Source organism: Jatropha curcas, chromosome 11 (assembly GCF_041381405.1).
Source record: "Jatropha curcas cultivar XTBG-Jc1 chromosome 11, XTBG_Jcur_1.0, whole genome shotgun sequence".
Classification (NCBI taxonomy): Eukaryota; Viridiplantae; Streptophyta; class Magnoliopsida; order Malpighiales; family Euphorbiaceae; genus Jatropha; species Jatropha curcas.
The window spans coordinates 24,024,334-24,044,763 of record NC_143161.1 but is presented as its reverse complement, the minus strand read 5'-3'; the positions used below and the strand labels follow the sequence as shown (position 1 = coordinate 24,044,763).

Here is a 20,430-nt window from a genome sequence, read left to right as displayed (position 1 = left end):
GGAATTTGATAATAGACTTAAACCTATAATAGACTTAAGTTGGGTTTGAGGACCGTCTATGAAGTTTGCAAGTTCTCCGATGGTTAATCAGGCGTACTCCAAACCACATGTATTGCATCGGTGCCATCACAGGACGCGTAGTGAGCGACAGATTGCTTAAGAAGCAAATTTCCCTTCTAGGTGTTAATCAATACTGTGTAGCCTCCCCTGTCCACAAAAATAAAAATTTCGAAATTTAAATACGTAGCATGCAGTTTGATTTGAATAAATTAATGGAATCGTACACTTTTATGGAATAGGAGATACATAGAAGGAGAAAGGTCTTCAGGGATCCAGCCCATAAAAGAGATAGTCTATTAAATCATGAAAACGACGACACATAGGGCGTAGAGGCCCAGCACAAGCTTCCCCTAGCAGTGACCAATAGCTGGCGAGCTCGGTGCAATAGAGGCGCCCAACGGCTACCTAAGGAACCTTCGCCGGCAGTTTTTTCCTCCACCAGAGAATATATGTCATCAACGATAAAAGGCTTGCATGTGTTGGGGAAAAATATTTTGGAGGTTAGGCATCCGAGTGATGGGATTGTATTTGATCAAACTATATTGAAGTACTTTATTTGGGGCTGAGGTTTTGTCAGATTCCCATAATTAAAGCAGGAGAGAAAATGTAAGTTTTAAATTCAAATTCAGTATCATCTAACCATGAACATTCTATATATAGAGATTCATGTTGTGCCAGGCACAACTCCAGCTAAATATCTTTATTGTTATACAAATTTGATGACTGCACTCCAAGAAAAATAAATATTCTAGAATATTCACAGTTCTATGTCATATTTTATTTTATGCTTATACTGAATTGCTAGATATTAAAGCTGATGATCCAAAATTGCATGTTTTGATTATTCATGGAACTCCTGATTTTTTTTAGTAACTAATAATTAAATTTTGAGGATTGAGAGCTTAATTAGAATTGAATAATCATAAGCGTTATTGCATTCTATAAGGACTTTTTTGGGAAGCTTTGTATGAGTTGCTTGTATCCATAACAAGTAATTTCTCAATCTGATTCTTTGCTCTTTTTTTTTTTTTTTTTCCTTCTAATTTTACTTAAACTTAATTTTACCTTTGTGTTTATTAGCCATTGGACACATTTCTCATATAAAAAAGGTAACTTTTTTTTTTGTTTTTTCATATGTTATTCTAATCATTATATTCCTTTTTAATTATGAACTAATTTTTAGTATCGTCAATTTTTTGGTAGTAGGACTTTATTCCTATATATTTGTCTCATTCACTATGATGTTTGTTATTCTTAGAACAGGGAGAACATATGAAACTTTTTTATTCTAAACTTCATTTATTATTTAATCCCTAATATAGGTTTTCATTCTTTCATTTTTTACATATATGTATCTTACTACCTTTTCCTTTTCCATCTAATATCACTAATTTTACAAAGTATTTTTCATTTAATATAAGTAATTTTACAAATTATGAATCCCTTGAAAATGAGTATGAGAAAGAAATGATTCACTAATTATTCACTAGAAATATTAGTATTGAAAAGTAAGTAATTTTTTGTGCGTATAAATTTCAGTATCGTGCATTATTTTGCCGTTTCTTTCAATTACTTAATTCTGGTAGTCAAGAGGTTTCAATGAATAATGTTAATGATCGATTCATTATTTCAGTGTATTTGAGGATTAGTTTTAGCAATGTTCAAATTGAATGTTCTAGAATTACAAATTGTTTGAAATATTATAATGCAATATTAAGATGTCTATTTGCCCAAAATACAAATTTTTGTTTTCTTGTGGCATATGTTGTTTATCAATTGATTTTTATTAGGATATTTTAATGCGATGTAATAGGTGTTATTTTTATAGTTTTTTCTAATATAATTTTTATTACGATTTGTATGATTTTTTCATTATTTTATTTAATTTTTATTTTGATTTATTTATATTTTTAAAAAAAGCTTTCTTGATTTTTACTAAGCTTGATTTGAAGAGTTTGTTTTTATAAGTTTTTAGCAGGAAATTAGCAAAGATTTGCATCAAAGAAGGTTGGCGCTGAAAATAGAAAATAAGAGCTAAACATGGCCGTGTGACGTATCTCCAAGATAGTTGAAATTTCAAGTGGCCAAATTTAATTATTTAGCAAGTGTAAGAATTGAAGCCTGGGCATGTCTTGTGCATGGAGCTGCAAGGGAAATAGTAGAACACCTACCTTGTTTGAGTTTCAGCCCTATTTTATCAAAGGAGACTCATAATTGGGAAGAAATACTAGATTAAATCAGTTTTCTAATCAAATCATATTTCTTCCTAATGAGGCCAGCTAGTTTCCTACTTAGACTCAACGACACCCTATGAAGTATATATAAAGATAGATCACTACAACAATTTTCTTATCTTGGATTTTAAATTTTTTGCTCTATTATATAGTTTTCTTTCTTTTAAGACTTCGAACATTCAAGTTTGTGTAAAAATTCAAGGAAGCCATCCACGCTATTCGTTTACTAGTTTTTATTTCTAGATTCTTAATCTTGTTTTATTTTTCAATGTTCATGTTGACTATGGAATTATTTACAAGTTTATTTGAGTTTAATATAATTAGGAGTGTAAAATGATCTGAGTAGTTTGAGATCGGCTTGAGCTCGGCTCGGTTTTCGGCTCATTCAAATCCATTCATATTGTACATGAGCCAAGATTGATTAGAAACATAAGCTTGAACTACAAACGAGCCGAGCATGAAAAAATAAAAGCTCGACTTGGATGTTCACGAGTTTTATTGATTTTTTAAAAATAAATTATTTAAATATTACAACTAGTTGATGCATGGAATACAAGTAGCATAGTTTTTTTTTACCTGCTGTGCCTTTACCAATTATCTATGCAAAAGGAGATGTACGGTTAAAGAGAAATTAGGAGAAAAAAAAGTAAAGCAAACTACAACTCAAATGGAATTCTGATACTATCACATCATGTCAACTCAAACTACAACTGCACAATCACGTCACATATAAAGCCATTATCAAGTCATTCTTTAGAAGCTTCTTTATGACCAAGTTAGATGAGCCGAGCTCAATAATACTTATTGTAATTTGAGCTGAGCTTGATCAAACTTCTTTAAAAATGGCTTGAGCTTAAGCCAATCTCAAACAATACAATGTATTGGTCGAGCCACGCCAAAATAGTAGCATATTTGGCTCGGCTCGGCTCATTTTCACTCCTAAATTAAATTATTATGTTGATGCAGAAGCTATATGGTTTGACTCATAGGGGTTTTCATAAATTAACATTCTTAGATTATGAATTCATAAATAACCATAAAACTTAATGATTTAATTCATGTTTGATTGCGCTATTGGAAAATAGATAATTAGACCGGGTTAAAATAGCTAATAATACATTGGGAGAACTTGTTAGTGATTTTAGGGTTGTTTCCCCTTGAACAATTAAAAATTGATTATCAAACTAATAGGATAAACTGGATAGAATTAAGTGAAGTCAAAATCCCTAATAGTCTTTAATCCTTGATTTGTTATCATCAAATTATCTTGCTTGATTTCTTTTTATTCTCTTTCATTTTTTTTAAATTTATTTCTTAAAATTATTCTCCTTATTTTGTTTAAATAATAATAGGATAACATAATTTTGGTTCTCGTTCACAATTTTCGTGGGACAATACTCTACTCACACTTTATTATTTGTTTGTGATTTCGTACACTTGCAAAGAAGATCTTGTAGAGTTGAACTTCTAGGTTTTGATCCAGAAATCGAAAGAACTTGCCATAGAAATAATGCTATGAGAAGAGGTAGACAACGAGAACACACTTGGAGAATCCACTATTGGAAGAATAACCAAATCCGCAAAATAAATTCAATCAAGTGGTTCAACCTGCTGTTCGCACCTTGTGAGATTGCACAACCCCTTCTCTTAGTGGGGCCACTTCCAGTATCACCACGCCTAGGGTGGAAGCTATCAATTTTGAGATCAAGCCGACAATTATTCATTTGCTCTCCACCTTGATTTAGTATAGGGTTTGCCTAGTGAAGATCCTAATGCACACATCACAAATTTCATGGAGATTTGTGATACATTCTAGCAAAACAGAGTTTCTGAAGATGCCATACAATTGAAACTATTTCCTTTCACTTTAAGGGATAAAGGGTGTTCTTAGTTGCAATTATGCCCTACTGGAAGTTTTACTACTTGGGAAGAACTAGCTTGAAAATTTTTGGCGAAATTCTTTCCATCCTCCAAGATCATAAAGCTTCGAAATGAGATAATGACCTTTGCTCACCATGTTCAAGAGAGTTTGTTTAAAGCTTGAGAGAGGTACAAAGATTTGTTGAGGAAGTGTCCACACCATAACCTACCCAAGTGGTTACATGTTCAAACTTTCTATAATGCATTGTCTCGTAACACGAAGATAACTTTGGATGTTGTTGTTGGAGGTTCTTTTGAAAGAAAGGGGATTGACGAGGCCTATGCTTTGTTAGAAGAGATGGCAAGCAATAACCATTACCAAAATGCCTCCGAAAGAAAGAAGCCTGCAGGAATTTATAAGATTGATGCCATCATCGCATTAAATGCTAAAGTAGACAATATGGTAAAGAAATTAGATTTATTGACCATTAACTCTGTTAATTCTATTTTGCAAACATGTGACAGGTGTAATGGACAATATGGAGTTGGGAAGTGTGTGATGGACAATCTTAAGGCTCAAACTTTGGAGCAAGCAAACTACTTGTTGAATCAAGGAAGGAAAATTACCCATAATTTAACTCTTATGATCACAGGTTACAGAATCATCCTAATCTTTCTTATGAGAATCTGAACAATGCCTTGAAATGCACCACCAGGTTTTCCTTAAGAGAAAAAGACGCACGATCATCTTCTCAATGCTCTTTCTAAATCTCACATAGAATTCATAAATGAAACTCAAGAAATTCATGGAGTCCAACAAGCTGCGATAAGGAATTTGGAGATCCAAATGGGGTAATTTGCAAATATGATGGCTTCTAGACCTCAAGGTACATTACCTAGTAACATTGAGAAGTATCCTAAAGAATGGGTACAAGCTATCACTTTGAGGAATGGGAAGCAATTAGAGGATCCACTTAGAAAGGAATTAGACAAGCAAGAAGTGGAAAAGAAGAAGACTCCCATCATTGATCTTGAAGAGAAAGAGGAAGATAAGCCTTATGTTCCACCTATCCCTTTTTCACAAAGGCTCAAGCAAACAAAAGATGATAAAAGCTTCCTCAAATTTCTTGATGTCTTCAAAAAGCTTTAAATAAACAGTCCTTTTGCTGAAGCTCTTACTTAAATGCCCAGCCATATGAAGTTCTTAAAGGAGATCCTTTCTAAGAAGAGGAAGATTGATGATCAAGGAACAACAATGTTAATGGAGGAGTGTAGTGCATTCACTCAAAACAAATTACCTCCAAAGTTAAAAGATCCAGGAAGTTTTTCTATCCCTTGCAATATTGGAAATCTTGATTTTGAAAAAGGTTTAGTTGATTTAGGTGCAAGCATCAATCTTATGTCATATGAAGTTTTCAAGATGCTAAGAATGGGTGAGCAGAAACCTACAAGGATGTCTCTACAGCTAGTAGATCGATCAATCAAATATTCAAGAGGTATTATAGAAGATGTGCTTGTCAAGGTAGGTAATTTTATTTTTCCAGTTGATTTTGTTATACTTGATATAGATGAAGATAGAGAAGGATCACTCATCCTTGGTCAACCTTTCCTTATAACCAAGAGAGCTTTGTTTGATGTCCATGAGGGTAAGTTAACCTTAAGGGTAGGTTAAGAGGAGGTTGTTGTTAATGTTCTTAAATCTTGTAAATATCCCGTGGATTCTAATGATTGTTTTAGAGTTGATATTATTGATGGTTGTGTAAAAGACAACTCGCATGTTAAAGATAAATTGGCCATAGATAAAGGTGACATAAACATTAACATACAATGCATCAAAAGTGAGGAAAAAAGTGAACTACCTAAGTAAGAATTGAAATAATTTCCTTCACATTTAAAATATGCATATTTAGGTGAGAATAATTCTTTACATGTTATTATTTCTTCTCACTTATCACTTGATCAAGAGGAAAGTTGTTGCAGGTTTTAGGAAAGTATAAGAAAGCTTTAGGGTGGACTATTTCAGATTTAAAAGGGATCAATCCAAGTGTGTGCAAGCACAATATTTTGACGGAAGATAACTACAAGCCTTTAATCAAGCATGAAAGGAGATTAAATCCAAACATGAAGGAGGTAGTAAAAGCTGAAATCATTAAGCTCTTTGATGCAGGTATCATCTACTCAATCTCGGATATTAGTTGGGTAAGCCCCGCGTAAGCCGTTCCAAAGAAGGGAGGTATGATAGTTATTTCTAATAAAAATAATGAGTTGATTCCGACTGGAACTGTCACAGGTTGCGTGTGTGTATTGATCATCGAAAATTAAACAAAGCAACACGCAGACATCACTTCCCTTTGCCTTTTATTGACCAAATGCTTGAGAGACTTGTAGGGTATCCTTATTGTTGTTTCATAGATGGTTATTCAAGGTATTTCTGAATACCTATAGCTCCCAAGAATCAAGAGAAGACTATTTGGACTTGCCCTTATGGTACTTTTTCTTATAGGAGAATGCCTTTCGGGTTGTGCAATGCACTTGCGACTTTCAAAGGTGTATGATGTCCATATCCTCTGACATGGTTGCAAAATTCATTGATGTATTTATGGATGATTTTTCAATTTTCAATTCTTCCTTTGACACTTGTCTCTATAACCTCTCTCTAGTGATGCAACGATGTGAAGATACTAACCTTGTTCTCAATCGGAAAAATGTCATTTTATGGTTAGTGAATGTATTGTATTAGGGAATAAAATCTCCAAAGAGGGATTTGAGGTTGATAAAGCCAAGTTAGATGTAATTGAGAAACTACTCCCTCCAAATTCAGTAAAGGGGGTAAGAAGTTTTTTTTCCCATGCCAGTTTTTATAGGAGATTTATCAAAGACTTCTAAAAAATCACAAAATCTCTTTGTAATTTATTGGTTAAAGATGCTCATTTTGATTTTAACGAAAAGTGTTTAGTTGCTTTTAACAGTTTGAAGAAGAAATTGATATCAACTCCTATCATTGCAACAACGGATTGGAGCCTACCTTTTGAACTCATGTGTGATGTTAGTGATCATGCAATAAGAGTTGTTCTTAGGAAGAAAGGAAAAGAAGTTGCACGTCATCTATTATGTGAGTCATACATTGAATGATGCACAATTAAATTATACCACCACTGAGAAGGAGCTTCTAGCTTTGTTTTTGCTTTTGATAAATTTAGAGCATATTTAATTGGAGCTGAAACAATAGTTTATATTGATCATTCAACAATTAAATATTTATTAGAAAAGAAAAATGCAAAGCCTAGACTAATTTGTCGGGTTCCTTTTTTACAGGAGTTTGATTTGGAGATTTATGATAAGAAAGGAGCTGAGAATCTTGTAGCTGATCACTTGTCGAGGTTTGAGTTAGGGGAAGAAAAGCTTGAAGCGATACAAATTAATGAAGACTTCCCCATGAACATCTTCTTCTTCTAACAAGTATATAGGCCCCATGGTATGTGGATATAGTCAACTATCAAGATTATTCCTCCTAACCTTTCTTATCAATAAAAGACAAAAAATTCTTTTATGATCTTAAATGTTACTATTGGAGGATCCATTCTTGTTCAAGTATTATAGTGACTAACTCTTTCGATGATGTGCACTGGAAGAAGAGATGGAAAGTGTTCTTTGTTTTTGTCATTCAATGGAATATGGAGGACATTTTGGAGCAAGCAAAACAGTGACACGAGTATTAGAAAGCAATTTATATTGGCCTAACTTATATAAAAAAGCTTTTAACTTTATTCATCTTTGTGATCATTGCCAAAGGTGAGGGACTATCTCCAAGAGACATGAGATGCCATCAGACAACATTCTTGAAGTGGAGATCTTTGATGTGTGGGGTTTGGATTTCATGGGATCATTCCCATCTTCTTTTTCTAACTAATACATCTTAGTGGTAGTAGATTACGTCTCTAAATGGGCAGAGGCTGTTGCTCTTCCCAATAATGATGCCAAAAGTGTGATAAACTTCATCTAGAAATACATTTTTACACGCATAGCACCCCTAGGGCAATAATCATGGATGGAGATAAGCATTTTTGCAATAAGTACTTAGACTCTCTTCTTTTAAAATATGGTGTTACTCATCGTGTAGGTACCCTATATTATCCACAAATAAGTGAACAAGTAGAAGCGATAAATCGGGAGATCAAGAAAATATTAGAGACTACAGTTGGTTAATCAAGAAAGGAATGGTCCAAGAAAATCGATGATGCACTTTGGGCCTATAGAACTGCATTCAAAACGCCAATTGGTATGTCTCTGTATCGCATGATCTATGGTAAGGCATGTCATTTACTTGTCGAGATGGAACATAAGGCATATTAGGCAATTAAGTTTCTTAATTTTAATGCCAAAGAGTTAGGTGAGAAGAGGTTACTTTAGTTGAACATGATGGATGAAATGAGACTATATGCTTATGAAAATGCCAGGATTTATAAAGATCATAATAAAAAGTGGCATGATGAGCATATTATTTTGAGGAATCTGAAGGTCGGGCAATAGGTATTCCTCTATAACTCTAGACTCCATCTTTTTCCTGGGAAATTACGTTCTCGGTGGTCTGGACCGTTTACAATTAAAGAAATTGTCCCACATGGAGTGATTGAAATAGTTAGTGGAGATTGGAGTTTCAAAGTTAATGCTCAAAGGTGAAAAGCTTACCACGATGGAGGTTTTGATCCAGTCAAGACTGCTATAAGTCTTGCCTAAAAAGGCACCACTAAGTTGAGCTTAATGACGTTAAACAAAAGCACTTGTGGGAGACAACACATGTTTTCTTTTACTTCCTTACGTTTTTGTTTATTTTAATTTTGTTAATCAATATATTTTTGTTTTTATTTTTCTCTTTATTCCTCTAATTTCAAACTAAATTATATGTACTGCAGGAGCTCAAAGGTGATAGTCAAGAGACTACACGGCCTGGCCGTGCAAACGCCACCACCGTGTCACCGAGGCGCAATTCAAAAGGCAAGTCAGGGAAGAACACAGGCTAGTCATGTCACATGCCACGTATGTGTTCATACAATGCTACAAGATGGACACCTTCGTGCAAGTCAGACGAGTACACGGGTTGGCTGTGTTCAGCACCATGACCGTGTCCTTAGTACGCTCCATCGTGTATAAGTAAAGAGATTTAGCAGAGTCCACGCCAGGCCATGGCAAATGCCATGACCGTGGCCAACACAGCCCCTTTGAAGCAATACTCAGGTGAGTACACAGGTTGGCCATGTCACACACCATGCCCATGTTGTCACAAGCATTCGATGAGAGCAACCGCAAGAGAGTCAGACGACTCCACAGCCTGACCGTGTTCAGCGCCATGGTCGTGGCAATCTGGAGTTGTACATGATTCAACTTTCGTAGATAACACCAGCTGGTCGTGTCACACGCCATGCCCGTGTACCATGAAGATTCCAACCGACCCACTTTTTAAGGTGAGTTTTCTTCTCTTTTAAACGCTAAAATAACTTCTCTAATATGTCTCTCTCGTTTAGTTCTCTCTCTCTCTTATAAGAACTTCATAGCCACCTACAACCATCTCTTTCTCTATTCTCCCTCTTTCCTTCCTTCTCTCCCCCAACCACGGCACCAAAAAGAAGAACAACCTCTTCCTCAAGGGCACATTCAAACGTGCAAGTTCTGTTTTCAGCATCAAGGGATAACAGAGCACCTCTTGGATATGCAAACAACCATAGAAAATCGATAAGGCACAAGGAGAGCCACCACTACACCTCCATCAGAGATTCCACCACCACCATTCCCACTCTCTATGCTGGAACAATTCTCCAGGTATAATACTCTTTCTTTGAAGCCTATGCTACCAAATAGATTCATTGCTGAACAAACTGAGTATGATAGGGCTTAAAGATGCTGTAATTGAGCCTTTAAAAAGAATAGGGTGGGAGATTTTCATTAATATGAAAGATAATGTGTATGCTTCTTTAACTCTAAAATTTTTAATCACTTATTTTCTCACATATACCCTACTGTAGACCTATTCCGGTCTCATATTAAATTCCAAATGAGTGAGAGGAAACATAAGCTTAATATAGATGAATTGAGTCATACTTTTGGGTTCCCTACTAAGGATGCCAGTCAGTTTGTGCCCTCTAACTTTAATGAATCTGCATCATGGGAGGCTCTCACGGGCTTGTATTGGTATAATTCTAAGAGTTCTAAGGCCACTAGTCTTTGAAACCGGGCTTACCGTTATATTCATTGATTTTTGGCCTGAACTATTTTTGGGAGAAAGGAGAATGATGGTGTTGTGGAGGTTAATGAATTATATTCTATTAAGAATAAAATTAGGCTTAATGTTGGCTATTGATTTGGTTTGAGATGGAAGAAGGTAGCAAAAGGACACACAGATAGTATAGTGATGGAGAGTTTTGTCACTAGAATTTGGGCGGTATCTTTGTGTGTTTAACCTGGAAAGAATCCCTATGGTGGTGCTTTGGTAGCCTCGCAAAGCGAGCAAATTTTTTAAGTTATAATCGCATGATTTGCATAATTGCATGTTTGTTTTTATACATTTTACGTTTTCTTGTGTTGTTTTTGGTTTAAAGTTGTTTTAGGAATGAATTTGAACAAAGGATTGGAAAAGGCTTGTTTTTAGGAAGAAAAGGATAAAAAATTTGACTAAGTATGGGAAAGAAGTTTTCTGCCAAGAAAATTCACGACAGCGAATGAAGTCGCGCTACATGGGTGATTCGCGAACGCAACCTATATATATGCATGGACGTGATCTGTATGGCAGAAGGTTTAGAAAGCATCAGGTAGAACTCGCAAGTGCGACATTATATTTCGCGAGTGCGAGGAACACAACAAAAACGGTAGAAGAGTACCAGGTCAAACTCGTGGGCGTGACATTATATCTCGCTAGCGCGATGAACACTCCAGAAGAGGCACAAAGATCATAAGAAGTGATCGCGGGTGTGACCTTTAAACTCGCGAAGACTTCAACTGCTACCTTTTTACCAGAAAGTTGTGTCCTTCCGTGAACATATCATAATTTCTCCCATCAGAAGTCAGTTGAAGCACCCTTTGGCCAGCCAATCACCTTCATAACTAACATCCTCTTCCTCTTCTATAAATTGCAATCCAAATTAAGAGGAAAATATAGAAAAAAAGAGAGGAAAAGATAGAAGAAGATGCAGTATTAGAATACAACAGAAAAGTAATAAAGTAGTACTTAGAAATAAGTTGATGAGAATCACTTATTACTGTTTGTGCAAAGAACATCAAGAAGTTCCTCGAGGTGTGACGCCCTCCGGAGGCTTGAGTTTGATTACTTATATCTTTCTATTGTATTATTAAAGACTTTTTGTATGTTGTTCTTCATTATTTTCTATGCAAAGCAACAATATTATTTGGTTCCATTGAATAAAAGTTTCTTTAAGTTATTTTTTTGTCTTTATTTAATCAAGTTTACTTAATTATATTCTCAAAAAGAAATAATTCAGTAAAGATCAAAAAGATAGAATTTAGTTAGTTGGGTTTGCATATAAATCTTTAACTTGGTTTGTCAAAGTTAAGTCTATCTTATTGAAATAATCAAAGAATAAGAGCTAGGATTAATATTTGATAAAGTAAGGCATTTATTGTATGTAGAGATACATATAATAAATAGAGTAATTCTGTACCGAGAGGTTGAATTATACTTTACCACATGTGCTTAGAGAATCGTTTATTGCATGTCACATGTTTTGCTATAGAAAAAAGAAAATCGATTGCATAATCAATTCTTCTAAGTATTATACTATATCTTTATCAATAGAATTAAGTAGTATATTTAATTAAAGTTTGAATAGGATCATAATTTAATCATTTCATGCTTTATTGCTGTAAACATAAGTGTTAAGGATAAGAAGTAAAGTGGACATATTCTGTTCCTCATGGGTTCGATCTTTTTATTTCTACGTTGCGATTCGTATACTTGTGGGTAATCAAGAGGGGCAACAAGTTTTTGGCGCCGTTGCCGGGCAACGGTGTTTTGTCATTTAACAAAAAATTCTTATGTATGATTTGTAACACCCGCGCCCGATCCCGAAAGACCCGACGGTGGATGCCACATTCGGTGCTGGAGGCACCGTCCTAACCTACATATAAATCATACAATCATATTATGAATTAGAAGTGACTTATTATTTATAAGTTTAGCAAGTAATAATTTTTTGTTTTGAAAATGATTTGGGAGAGTCCTACAGAAAAACTGCAAGAGTTTCTCCTAAAAATAGAAGTTGCCAAACATATGAATACAAAGCACTCCCAAATCCAAACTCCAAACCCCATCAAACTCCAATAACAACACAATAGCACTTCTATCATTTCATATCCTCAATAACATTATAATATTCAACAATTAAATACATGCATTTAAACATATCAACTTCTAATATTCTAACCATTAAATAAGTTCCAAGTTTATCTCCCAATATATACACCAAAATAATTTACGACAATATGCTTAAGTTATAAATTAAATAATATAGTCTCCAAAAAAATGTAATACTTATACATGCCATAATTCTTAGTTACATAAAATACTAATTAACTACCAAAATATCTCTTCAGCTCTGATGCTACTCTTCAGGTCTTTAAGCAGCAAGCACAATCTCCAACCTGCGCGTGATAAAATCAACGCGCTGAGTATAAAACTCAGTGGTGCTCATAAAACCTAACAAACCAATGTTGTGATGACAACATACTTAAAAATCATTTATATACATAAAATCCTTAAATTTAAATATGCAGTACATATGTACACCAACACATCGTGCTTTAGAAACTCATTGGATATCATAAATAAGTTATGGTAAACTAAGAGTTATTAACATAATGTGATCTCATTTATTTCACTTCCTTAAAAATATTTTATAAGGGCTCACATACACTTAGGAGAAAAGAAGCAGATAAGTTTTCATAGCTTATTCATAATGGCCTTAGGTTACCAATCTTATCATAACATATAGAGCGCGTCCATCCTAACATAAGACACTCACGTGCCTAGCATATGATCATAGCTTCTTATCATAATGGTGTGAATACTCAAATTTTGAGGCTTCTAATGTTGCTGGTGGCATGTGAAACTCTTTAAATGGAGGAAAGCACGCCTGCTACAGTGCCGTGCCAATTAATTTGACTTTGCTAAAAAGCCAGTTTTCCCGGCCGCGGCGGTGGCGGCCGCCCCTAAGGGCGGCAGTAGCCGCTATCGCCGGCGGCTGCAGTCGCCTGTGAATACTCATTTTTTTGAGGCTCAAAGAGCCTGTTTTCCGGGACTGCAAACAGTCCGGCCGGACCGAAGGTCATTTTGGAAGTTCGCCGGAAGTATGCCAATATGGTACTTGAAATGTCCGAAAAATTACGAGAATCACGGAACTAGTCTCGGAATATTTTTTGGAGGTCCGGAACTCCCGAAAAAGCCTCCGGAACGAAAAAAGAAAAAAGAGAGGGGAAAAGGCACACATGCCCGCCCGCGGGGGTGGGCAGGCCCGCCCAGGCCAGGCGGGCACGCCCGCCCAGAATGGGCGGGCGCCAGGCGGGCACGCCCGCCCAGAATGGGCGGGCACTAGGCGGGCATGCCCGCCCTCGAAGGCGGGCTGGGGCGCCCGGGGTCACGTTTTTTTCCTATAAAAAATAGCTCTGGGGCTCCGTTTTGAGACACTCAGTCTATGTTGACGGACGCTCCTTCTCCCTACGCTCTTTGCGATTCTTTACTGCTTTCTTGCATTTTTTAATTTTAGTTTTATTTTATTGTTGTGATACTTGGTCACTTAAAATTAAATTAAAATTAATTCCCTTAATGAGGAGCTTAACCTGGAGTTAAGAAGCGGTCGACGATTAAATCAGGTACGTAAGTTAAACTCTGCCTATTTAATTTTTGCACTTCATGCATGCTTCTTTTCTACTCCTAAATAACTCTACCACTGCATAAATGCATCCACATCATAATTAGGCAAATAAATTGCCTCAATTAAATAAATTTAGGCTAAATGCCCGGTTAATTAATAATCGTGGTATTAAAGCCTAAATCCGACAATATTGGCTTAAAGCCTAGTTAATCAATAACTATGGTATGATTGCCTTTATTTCAAACAGTTTCGGCTTAAGTCCAATTAATCAATAGTTGTGACTAAAAAGCTTTAACAAAACATGTTTTTCTTGGCAATAAATGGCCTACATTACAATTTAATTGATCACTTTTGGCAAACAAATTGCCTATAAGTGAGATTAATCCTTTTCTTAGCGACAAATCGCTTAAATCACAATTTTTGGCTAAAAGCCTTAAAATCAATCATTTTGGCGACAATCGCTTAAAATCAATCATTTTGGCAATCAAATTGCCTAAATCACTCTTTTTGGCTAAAAGCCTTAAAATCAATCATTTTGGCGACAATCGCCTAAAATCAATCATTTTGGCAATCAAATTGCCTAAATCACTCTTTTTGGCTAAAAGCCTTAAAATCAATCATTTTGGCGACAATCGCCTAAAATTAATCTAGTAACTAGGTTAATTAAAATTGGAGTCACTTAGGGTTTTTCCTAGTTTACCCTAAAATAATTAAACAAGGTGGTGACTCACACATCACGTGCATTTCTTCCTTAGTCACATGCATCATATGCATTTGATATTTTGGGGAGGGGTCCACAGTTTGGCGACTCTGCTGGGGACGATATTATAATCTTTTTGCATAAAAAGTGGACTACAATTGTTGAATAAACTAACCTGCCCTTCTTTAGGGCATTACTTTATTATGCTTTGTTTTACAGGGTACCTTGACATAAATCGAGTGTTCTTTCTTTAAGAATACTCGATGAGAGGAAATTTGAACTTAAGTGACAAATTTGATTAAGACATTTAAATTTGTTGATTTATTTGCACGATTGAGAATCTTTTTCTCCATTGCATAAAAAAATGAATTTCAAATGAATTTATTCTCTCTCTGTTCAAACTTCTGAGTCTGGATAGCAAGTAGCGCTGATCGGCAGGTCTCTTTGATTATGTCGACGGACAGCCAAAGCGTCCTCCCTGGTACCGCAAACCGTCCCTAATCCTTTTGGGGATGGCCCATGAGTATGCGTACCGTTGGACCCACGCAAAACTCCTTGTTTCACATGTGGTTAGGTATATCCATACTCAAGGTTCAAGGGTCCCTTATAAGCCTATTTTCTATTTGTGTCATAGCCTATAGAAACTATCCTTTAGGACTGTATGCACCCAATGATGCTGAATCATTCCATTAAAAATGAATTATGTTGTGATATTGTGCGCATTCACGCATTCATCCCATACTTCACAAAAAAAAAACATTCCATTTCAAAGCTGAAAAATCACATTTTGGCCCCTAAGGCCCAAAAATTTCCAATTTGGCCCCTAAGGCCCAAAAATTCTTAATTTGGCCCTAAAGGCCCCAAAATGCCCAATTTGGCCACAAAGGCCCAGAAGTTCACATTTTGGCCCCTAAGGCCCAAAAATTTCCAATTTGGCCACAGAGGCCCAAAAATTTTCAATTTGGCCCCAAAGGCCCAAAAATGCCCAATTTGGCCCCTAAAGGCCCAGAAGTTCACATTTTGGCCCCAGAGGCCCAAAAATTTTCAATTTGGCCACAGAGGCCCAAAAATTCTCAATTTGGCCCCTAAGGCCCAGAAGTTCACAATTTGGCCACTAAGGCCCAAAAGTTCACGTTCTTGGCCACAGAGGCCCAAAAATTCCCAATTTGGCCCCAAGGGCCCAAAAATTGCCAATTTGGCCTAAGGCCCAAAAATTCACATTTTGGCCCCTAAGGCTTAAAAAAAAAAATTCTTTGAGAACTTAGGGCCTTTCGAAAAGTCAAGGTGTCCAGCCTTAAAGCACTCTACCTTACATATCATATCCCATTGGGTCCTATCCTAGGTGTCCTAGCCTACCAACGCTACCCTACCTCACACTATCTCACATACCCTATGAAAAAACCTTATATAGGATAGTCTAATCATTTTGACTATGTCCTTTTACAGGTACCCCTCCAAAGATCACCTGTACCCGAAACTGAGCTCTCACCCACAAGTCCAACAACCCCGACTAGACCAATGGCATCGCTTGCTGATATCCAAACCCTCATTGAACAACTGGAGGCCAGAATGGAGGCCAGAATGAATGAGGCACTAGCTGCCCAGAGGACCGCCCTGATAGCTGAATTGGGCAATGGGAATGGAAATGGAAATGGAAATGGGGCTTCTGCCGGGGGAAGTGGACCTGCTACCTCCAATCAAGGACCTGGTGCTGAACTGACAAACCCTACCCTTAACCTGGATGACATGCCCTCTAGAACTGCTTCTGAGCTGGAAGCTCAGAAAATGAGAGAGAGACTAGAACTCTTGGAAAGATCTATTACTGCCCTCAAGACACACAAAGAAGTCGTGGACATGGACTCCTTGTCTTTGTTCCCCGAAGTAAGACTGCCGACAAAGTTCAAGATGCCCAACATGGACAAGTTTGATGGAACCACTTGTCCCAAAACGCACCTGAAAATGTATGTGGGTGCCCTCAACCCGTTTGGCCTGAACAGCGAGCTCCTTGCTCAGTTGTTTCAGTAATCTTTGACTGGTGCTGCATTAAGATGGTTTGTAAGCTTGGATCGTTCCAAAATGAAGAATTGGGAGGACATATGCAATGCTTTCAACACGCAGTACCATTATAATATCGAAGTGGATGTTAGCCGGAGGGAGCTAGAAACCACTAAACAAAAGAACAATGAGTCTTTCTCCTCGTTCCTTTCGAGGTGGAGAGCCAAAGCTGCTCAAATGATCAACCGACCTTCTGAACAGGAACAAGTTGACATAATAATCAAGAATTTACTGCCTGTCTACCAGTCACAGCTTCAAACACAGTACTTGCCTACGTTCCAGTCGCTCATTGCGACTGCAACTAAGGTGGAAGACTTAATCCAGTTGGGTCAACTCAAAGAAGACTCGTACAAGAAGCAGAACCATGCTGGACTTTGAAAAACCGTCTACAAGACCTGGTTGACAATGGGTCCATCATCCCCAAGAGCAAGCTGAACATCAACCAATCCCTTGCCTAACCATGGGATTAATGCAAAAAAAATTTGCTGAACAAGAATCGTTCGATCCTTTCGAACTTTTCTTAGAAATGAATGAAGTTCGTGTCTGAGAAGGTTGAGATCAAGCCTCCAAAAAGAACAAAGGAATTGTTCAAGACCAACAACAACCTGTCTGATCGATTTAAGCATCGAGAGGAATAAAGTCACTACAGTCAATCCAATCCTAGTCCATCACAGTCCGCCTAGAGTCTATCTTTTAGGGTCTAGCTTTTCTTTTCATTTTCATTTCCATTCAAGTTTTTTTTTCATTCAATTCAAATTTGTAAATCTAAGTGTCTTTTGTACACAAATTTTGTCTTATCAATAAAAAGGGATCAGTTTACGTTCCCATAATGTTTATACTCTTTCCCTATCCTTTCCTGTGAAAGCACAAAAAAAGATAGTAAAAATTGGCAAAGAAAAATGCATTCATCCTTTCATTTGCTCTGCATCAATCAAAGCTGGGGGCATCCTAAGAAGCACCATCAAAGGGGAAGTTTTGAAGGGTAATCATGGAAAGGATCCAGCAAAGGGTGCGCAAGACTTCAAACAGTACCTAGGCAAAGCCGATTGAAGGGGTTAAGGCCAGAATGGTTTCTCCGAAAACCCAGGAATGGAAGATGCTCCGACAGAGAGGTGTCTGAATTTTGAGCTTAAAAGCGACAAAATAAAGAAGTTATGTTTGGAATTGGGTTGGGTCTGCACGAAGTTGCCATGCTATCCATACACTACTCAAGTCATCTCAGAATCAAGTTGCCTCGAAATTCTTTATGGAGAGGCTGCTTCTAAACAAAGTAAAAGAAAAAAAATGGGTCAGAAGGAACTTCTGCATAAAAGAAAGAAATCAAGGACAAAGCTACAGGAAATCAAGCTCTCCGTTAAATTCAAGCCCATCAAGGGTAGATGACAAATCATTTCAGCCATAAGGACAAAGACCAAGCGGCTGCTCATATTTTAAAAAAAAAAAGAGCAAGTTAAAAGAAGCAGTCATTTCCACAAATTGGATGACAACAAACACCTTGAAAAATCAAGCGCCAAGCATGGCACAAGTACAAGTGTCCTTATAAACAAGGACCATTTCTCAAAACAAGGAAAAGGAAGAGTCTCCTCAAAATTCCTTATGGAGAGGAGAACCATTGAGAAAATAAGTTTCAAATTCAGAGGAAGATAAAGTTCAAGAAAAGGAATCAAATTAACCTCAAGAATTCAAACATGGCAAAGCCACAAACTCAAAGCATAAAAGCTTCTTCAACACTCAAGCCACTCAAGTTACCACCACAATCTGGGTATTCAAAACTCTTTGTGATGAATACAAGGCATATTTCAGTCAACCAGTGGTAAAACCACAACAACAACAAAGTCAGATTCGCCTAGGGTCATCACTATCATACGAGCTCGAGTCAATAAGTTGATTCAACATCATCAAAGTCGGGAATGAATCCCGTAAAGACATCCAGTCGGGAAGGAATCTCGCAAAGACATCAAGCCGGGAAGGAATCCTGCGAAGAAATCAAGTCAGAAATGAATTCTGTATTAATATCAAGTCGGGAAGGAATCCCGAAGAAATCAAATCGGAAATGAATTCCACAATCAGCATTAAGGCGAAATTGAATTTTGCCCCAACAGCAAGTCGGAAATAAATTTCGCACCAAAACGGAAAGGAATTCCGCGCTAACATCAAGTCGGAGATGAATTCCGCACCAGCCGAGCACGAAGTTCGCATCCCTGAAGGAACTACGAAAAGACCTGATTCTCCCCATCCCCCGAAGAGTTCTTGGAGATACGTAGGCAGCCGCAAAGGCACGGTCACAAACATAAGTCTGCATCATAAAAAGCATTTTCTCTTTGCCAATATATAAAAAAAAATAATAAAAATAATAAAAAAAGAGAAGAAAAGAAAAATAAAAGCTGGAGTTGAAAACCCGAAAGGGCGGCTTCAAGCAAGAATTGAGCCCGCTAGGCTGAAAACCCGAAAGGGCGGTCTAGGCAAAAGTTAGGGCAAAGAGCCTGCTAGAGTTGAAAACCCGAAAGGGCGGCTACTAGGCAAAAGTTAAGGCAAAAAGAAAAAAAGTGCTTTCAAAGGTCTTCTCGGGAGTATATAAATCATTTTTTCCAGGAATCACTGAGTTCCTTCGAGTCAAAATTCACTACAAGAAAAATGTGAGTCTCTAAATCGAGTCTCCAATGAGTCTCTAAAATCAAGTCTCCATCACCAGTGGTCATTCCACAACGAGTCACAAAAATCGAGTCATTCTCAAAAGTTCGTTTTGAAAGCGTCACTCTTTGAGTCATTCCTCGAAAAAAGAGAGAGAGGAAAATGTCAATTCAATACCCGGGGTTTCCAAAACAACCCTAAAAAATGTCAAGCATAATCGTTGAGAGGTAATTCTTTAATACCTCGTCTCCACTCGGACCATCGTTTCTTCGATCCTTTCAGACGAGCGATGTCATCCACATTGTCCGTTTCCTCGAGTCATATAAGTGACTTTGTTCTCTTTGATTCCTCAATCGATTGGACAAGTACAACACCAATGTTTTGAAGTATTCCATGGGCAGCACCATTCTGGGGGCAAGAAGTGATAAGAACCTTCACCATTCTCCCATCACAGAAGTAATCACGAAATTTTTAGTCTTTCATTAAGAAGAAATTCTATTTCAGCTAATAAGGGCATCAACTCTCTCAAGCAGGGGGCAAAATCCTCCAAGTCGGATTCAGAGGCAAGTGTTAAAAAAAAAACATACACAACCCAGGGTGGAACCCAACCATCGTCAATCTCTTTTACACAAACCCAGGGTAGAACCCAGTTAATGGTTAACCTTTTTTCTACATAAAACCTAGGGTGAAACCCTAACCAATAGCCAACCTTTCCTTTTCATCCAAAACCAAGCCATTTGATCATTTCGACTTTAGGTGGACCCTTGGTTCTCAAAGGAAAAAAAACAAAAATAAAACAAATCTCTTTTCAAGCCCTCATTAAGAGGCAAAACATCTTTTCAAGCCCTCATTAAGAGGCAAAACATCTTTTCAAGTCCTCTAAGAGGCAAAATCTCTTTTCAAGCCCTCATTAAGAGGCAAAACATCTTTTTAAGCCCTCATTAAGAGGCAAAATCTCTTTTCAAGCCCTCATTAAGAGGCAAAACATCTTTTTAAGCCCTCATTAAGAGGC

The 20,430-nt window shown here is 37.0% G+C and overlaps 1 non-coding gene across 1 annotated transcript; it reads right to left on the bottom strand.

The window, feature by feature from the left end:
- Window positions 1-4,275: 4,275 nt before the first annotated feature.
- On the bottom strand, window positions 4,276-4,382 carry LOC119370934 (small nucleolar RNA R71). Its single transcript, XR_005178493.1, has one exon. It is a non-coding gene; the product is annotated as a small nucleolar RNA R71 (small nucleolar RNA).
- Window positions 4,383-20,430: the final 16,048 nt, after the last annotated feature.